A 6303-nucleotide genomic window follows, 5' to 3' on the forward strand; every position below is an offset into this window, starting at 1 on the left:
ACAATGCTGATGCACTTAGTAGCAAATTTGACATGCTTAGGACCATAGGCTAACCAATAGACCCCAAATTGACCCTGAACGAATTGAACGATATGGCAGAGACCCTAGCAAGCAGCAAGAAAGGCCAGGAACCAAGCTTAGAGCCCCATCAAGCCATAAACACAAGAGAGAGTGCGAAAGATGAATAGTCATATTTTCTTTGCACTCGTATTGTCTTCCAACACTTGAAGTACACTTAATAAAAGCTGAAAGCCTAATTGCGCTACACAGAAAAGAGTACACACACACACACACACACACATTGAGTAACTATAATTTGAGAATTGCCCGTAATTAACAAGGAACTCACACAGATGCAATAACCTAAAGGAATCTACTAGTAGGTGACGACCCTGAGACTTAGCTGAGTGATTGAAACCCCAAGCGTAGGTTCCAGCTGAAAACACAACAGAGAAGCCAGGCACAGCAAGGACAAACTCCATCCAAGAAGTGGATATACTCGACCTAATCAATCTCATCGACAACTTGGAGCATGAGACCACGAACATGACAGAGACAAGCATTAACCACGGACAGGATAAGGAGCTCGACCTTTGTGGTCTCCTAACAGAAATCCTGTGGCTGGTCACCAATTACGATCTATAGGCCCGAATAGTTCACCATGGTAGGACTTTCGAAGATGTCATAGCAGACCTAGGAGAGGAGAGGAGACTAGCACCATGAGAGCCTTGCAAAGCCTAGTGACCTACAATCAAGAGTAGCAAGCCAGGAGCTTGTGACAGAACACGAAGGTGTGTGAAATTTAGCGGGTGGTAGCACTAGCAAACAGGAATAGGACATGCCCTGATGTCGAGAGGGAAAGAGTGCTAGAAGGAGATCTTACGCTAAATGAGCTTGTCATGAAGCAAATGTTAGACAATGCTTCCATTGAGCGAAGTGCCACTACAATGGTAACCTCTTTGCTTGCTGGATTAGGGGGTTACTCAGGGCTCCAAGAGCTAGTCTAAAATCCATGTAGTCATGAAGCAATTATATAAATACCAGCCAGACAATGACCCTTATAGCTTTGTGGAGCAATTTGAGTAGGTCGATGAAGCCAACAGCCTCACTGATCTTGCTCAGCATGACGATTGTAAGCCTTAGACTTATGCTTAGGTGACAAGGAAAGAACTTAGTACACCAGTCTAGATGCTGCAGAGGGCAATGACTTCAATGACCTCAAGAATCTCTTCATTAAGAGATTCTCGAAGACTAGGTACTCAGACAACCTGCTAGTGCGGCTGATGAATGTCAAGCAGAGGGATAAGAAAGATATCCAAGATTATGTGACCCACGTGAGGAGTCTCTTCAAGAGAATCCCAACCGGTGAGAGACCAACCGAGAGAGCAGTGTCCATAGTATTCATTAATGGAATACGAAGTGAAAAGCTCTACAAGGTCTTGGGCTGATAACTCGAGTTTATAGTGAGTCGCGCTTATGAGGGTGTTTGAAGAGGCCATTAGGGCCTACTCTTTTTCGAGATGCAGCACGATTCGTAAAGCACTGTGTGATGAGTTCCAAAGGACAAAGGTACTAGCTCTCAAGGACAAAATGGAGTTGAGTCCAATCATTGCAAGGCAACCATTCAAGAAATGGGGAATCAACTTCATTGGGCCAATCAATCCTGTCGCACAATACTCATAAGTGAAATACATTATTGTTGCCATAGACTATCTCACGAAGTGGGTAGAAGCACGAGCTACAAGAAAGAATGATACTTGGACCAGTGCCAAGTTCCTTTGGGAGCAAGTAACCTCAAGATTTGACTGCCCATTGAACTTGTTAGCAACCAAGGCACACACTTCATCAATGAAGTGATCGCTCATCTCCTATCCACCTTTCTAATCATTCATAAAAATTCATCATTGTACTACCCTCAAGCTAACGACCAGACTGAGTCTACGAATAAAATTCTAGTAAACGTCTTGAACGAAGTAGTCTCTACTTCATGCGACGACTGGGATGTTAGCAAACTCATGGAAACAATTCTATCTATAGAGTTCTTCATTTCCTAGCCTGAGAATCGCTCATCAAGAGAGGTGGGATGGAAAGGAGGCATGGACAGAGTGCCTAGTTGAGCTAGAACGCCTATCGAAAACTCGACTTCTAGCCACGCATGGGCTAATATTCAAGAAGGCAAGTCACAGAAATTGGTTTGACAAGCATGTCAAGTAGCAAAATTTCGAATGGGGAGACTTCATACTCTTGTACTCTATCAAGGGTCATAAATAGAAGATGAAGTTCAAAGGGCTAGGGCCTTTCACGGTCCGTGCCATCAACAAAATTGGTGATGTGGAACTCGAAACCCTAGAAGGAGAGGGCATAGGCTTCTTCAATGGGAGTCGCATCAAGAAGTGCTACCCTCCCACGCACCCATTACATGAGCCTCCAATGCTGGAGTCCCCTCTTAACATACGAGTGGCCACAATTATGAAGATTAAAGATGAGAACGAGGAAACAATAGAACCAACTTACCTAAGCATAATGGTCATTGCCAAACACACGACCATCCTCACTGATCAATGAGGGAGCTAACTTTAATGTCCTAACGCATGAGCATTGGACCCAATTTGGCAAACCATAGTTATGGCCCACTAATGCCAAACTTAACCCATTTGGGGGCTGATCATATGCACTCTTGGGAAAGTTCAAACTAGTAATCTCTATCAAGTCCGAGAGCATGCCCATGATATTTTATGTGTTGCCAAACACTAAAGATGTAGGTACGCAATCACTATTAGGATGCACGTTTAAAAAGTAAGCTCATTGCAATGTTGACTACGAGTCCCAGTGCATTCACTTCACCATAGGCAACATGCGTATAGTCACTGCTTTCAACAAGGGCTACGCGACTCCTTCAAAGTCCGCAAAGCCACCGATAGAAAAACCCACCGTCAAGTCTAAGGAGAGGGTTGTAGAATCTATCTAAAACAATATATATGCCTAAACTACAGCCCACTAGTAACAAACTATCTCAGCTTGGACCTACTAGTGCCCCTCAAATCTCAAAAGCACCCTTAGCAACCACAGCCCACCAACCTATTGAACAAGAGGCCAAACCATAACTGTCAAAGCAACTAGAGCCACAACAATCAACTGTTGAACTCTCTAGTTCAAGCCCCAGCCACATGCAACCCTTAGACCCTCTTATGAATGGAGATCAATTCTAGCCTTGGCCTTGCAAACTTTGCTGAGAACACAGGGGATGATTTGGTTGCTTGCCTTAGACTCTTAGATGCCACTTTTCAATCACTTGCTAAAAGCTATGACTGCTTGGACTTAGACCTTTTGGAAGAGCCTTTCACAATGGAGGTGTGTATGCTACCTTGCTCATGGGAAGAATCCCAATTTTTCTTCGTTAAGACTACCAAAGCAGCTAAGGAGTTAATCGCCATTGAGATTTTCCATTCTCAAGCAAAAAAACGATGCCTCATCACATCATATGGCAAGCGCATTGCATTCGCCACCGACCAAGAAACCGAAGAGTTGAAGCAACTCACTTGACAACGCCTCTTCCTTCTTGAGGAAATGGTACACTCTTTGACTTCAATGGGAATTTGAGGGCTATCAAATCATGACTAATGTTGGATAGAGACGTGCTATCAAAACCTCAGAGTATGACCCCACTTATGTAGCTCCAATGTCCTATAGGGTTTTGACAACAATTCATAACAAACCCCTAGAAGAGCACCTCCTGACCCATCCGTCTTTGGATCATATTCTAACTGAGGATGAGTTACACATTGCTAGCTGAATTGACTCCAGTGACTTCCTAATGAATGTCCTTACCTATATCACTCACGTAGGCATTGGACCTATTGGCATGGACCACTATGCTAAAATGGAATATAATCCAAAATTCTATGCTTGGCTCATGCAAAAGTGAAGCACCGTGCACAGGCGCATTGAATGCTCTTAACCCTTTAACCTCTAATCCTAGAAAGGATCCTTCTCATTCTCAAGGGGTGAGGGGGTAAGGTGAAATCAAAAGGTAAAATCAAATAGGTAATGTGAATAAAATGTGCAAGGAAAACTAAAAAGCCTCAGTCAATGCCCAATATAGATAAAAAATTAATTTGTAAATTGAGGAAAAATGTCATGAAATCTTTGAATGGAGGGATTGCTTGAAGAAAAAAATCTAATAATGTGCTTAAGCATCTCAAGTCACGAAGCATGGAGTCTCTTGTTTTGTGGAGTAATTCTTTTGAAAAGTACTAATGGCGAATATGGCTTCATGACAAGAAACCATCATGGTAGGCCAGGAAAAGACTGGCATATTTCCTTTCTTGGAAGAAGAACAGGCAAAATATGGCGTCTCAGTGGAGATGAGGGCTTTCAATCAGTTTAAGTTCCGTCGTCATAGCTTCAACCTAGAGGATATAGCCATCGAAGAATGAGCCCCATGAGGCAGATTATTGAGCAGCGCAACCTGCAGAAATACATGGAAGCAGTGGGCCAAGGGGTGGATTACATCCATTACATAGAGTTCTGCGAACTTTTCATAGGAACCAAGGCATCATGACTGTGCGAGAGGGAGAATAAACTTGTCGGGTGCAGATTGAATTGACCCGGAGTTGGTAGAAAGAGCATTGTGCTTGGCAAAAAAAGTAGAGAGAAAGCCAAAGAGAGATGTATACACCATGCTGGGAATGGACAAGGTGAAGGTCCACACCAATGATGACATCAGCTTGGCAAATATTTCAGACCTCGAAATCCAACTCCAAGCCAAGATGGTGTAGGCATTGTTCTCTAGTCAGAGATATAACACAATCATGAGCCACATTAATGTCCCCTTGCTAGAGAGCAATGCAGCACAGTCGCTAGATGAGGTGAACCTCAACGGTTTTGTGAGAAAGACCATCGAGACCTCGAAAAAGGCTTTGGCAATAGGAGGACGGCCTGCCAGAGGAGAGTCCCCTTCCACCAAGGCTAAAAGGAAAGCTTCATCTTCAAAGGTCTCAACCATTGGATTCGGTGGGGTCCTTACTGCCATCATTAAAGAAGCCTTGGAGCAAGGGTAGGGAAGAGGAGAAGGAGTTGATGAGACACCAAGAAGGTTGCCACATCACCAGGAACAAGAGGCACAATCCAGCAAAAGGACACTAACTCAGGATGAAGAAAATAGGGAACAGGAAGAGCAATCTAGCCAGGGAGAGGCAAAGAAGACGAAGAAGAAAATTACATAGGAAAAGCAAGAAGAGGAGAGGAGGAAAAAAGAGAAAGCGGAGGCTCGCAGGGATTCCAAAAAGGCCGAGGAGGAAAGAAAGAGAAAGGAGGAAGAGGAGGAGAAGGAGTTGAGAAGAGGAGGAAGACATAGCCCTTGCAATGTGCAGGTCCATTGAGCAGCAGTCCAGGTAGGACAAGCCGGAGCCCATGAGCCCGCTTAGAGATGAAGGGCTAAGCTCAACTGCCCATGTACCGGAACTTTGCCACCTCTACAATGCAAGAAGGCAAGGGCAAGGCCCCAATCACCCCCATTCCTACTCTACTGGTGCCTGCCACTACCACCACCATATCCACACCTAGTTCTACGACCCATGTGGATGCCAGCATCTTAATGGCCTAGGTCCAATACTTTGTGAATAAGGAAACGAGCCATGGAGCAGGACAAGGGACCCCTCTAGTAGGAACCAAAAGACTGGCAATAGTAGATGCCGAGTCTAAACAAGACCCAAAGAAGCAAAATGTGGCAACCTCTACAACCTATGTCCCTGCAACAAAGATGCCACCTGTGGAGCACGATGAATATGTCAAGGAGCTTCTCTCTCAACTAGAGAAAGTCAAGGAAGAGAAAAAAATCACAGCATTGGCAGAGCTAGAAACAAAAAAGGAGGCCATGGCCACATTTCAGCTAGTTGAGAAAACCCGCCAAATAGCCATGGCCCAAAGGGAGATCGGTGAGCTCAAAGAACAGCTGCAGGCTAAAGACGAAGTAGAAGCCGAATGGCGGGCAAGATTGGACGAAGAAACTGAAGCCATAAGACACCTGCAAAGACACAACGAAGAGATTGTAGGGCTTTATGAGGATTTGCAAGCTGAAATGGAAAAGATCATTAAAGCCTAACCTACCAACCCATGGAATGAAATTCTTGTTTTGAGATTTGATTAGGCAAAATTGACTTATCCACCAATAGAATGAGATTCTTGCTTAGCTCAAAGCAAGAGAAGCAAAAGGAAGGATTGGTACAAGCACCTAAGTGCACATGGTCATTAGTGCATTTGTTGTTGCTATTGATTGTTTAGGCATAGCTTTTCATCCCCTTT

This window comes from Lygodium microphyllum, chromosome 2 (assembly GCF_053477565.2).
Source record: "Lygodium microphyllum isolate KBCC chromosome 2, Lygodium_microphyllum_v1.1.10, whole genome shotgun sequence".
Lineage (NCBI taxonomy): Eukaryota > Viridiplantae > Streptophyta > Polypodiopsida > Schizaeales > Lygodiaceae > Lygodium > Lygodium microphyllum.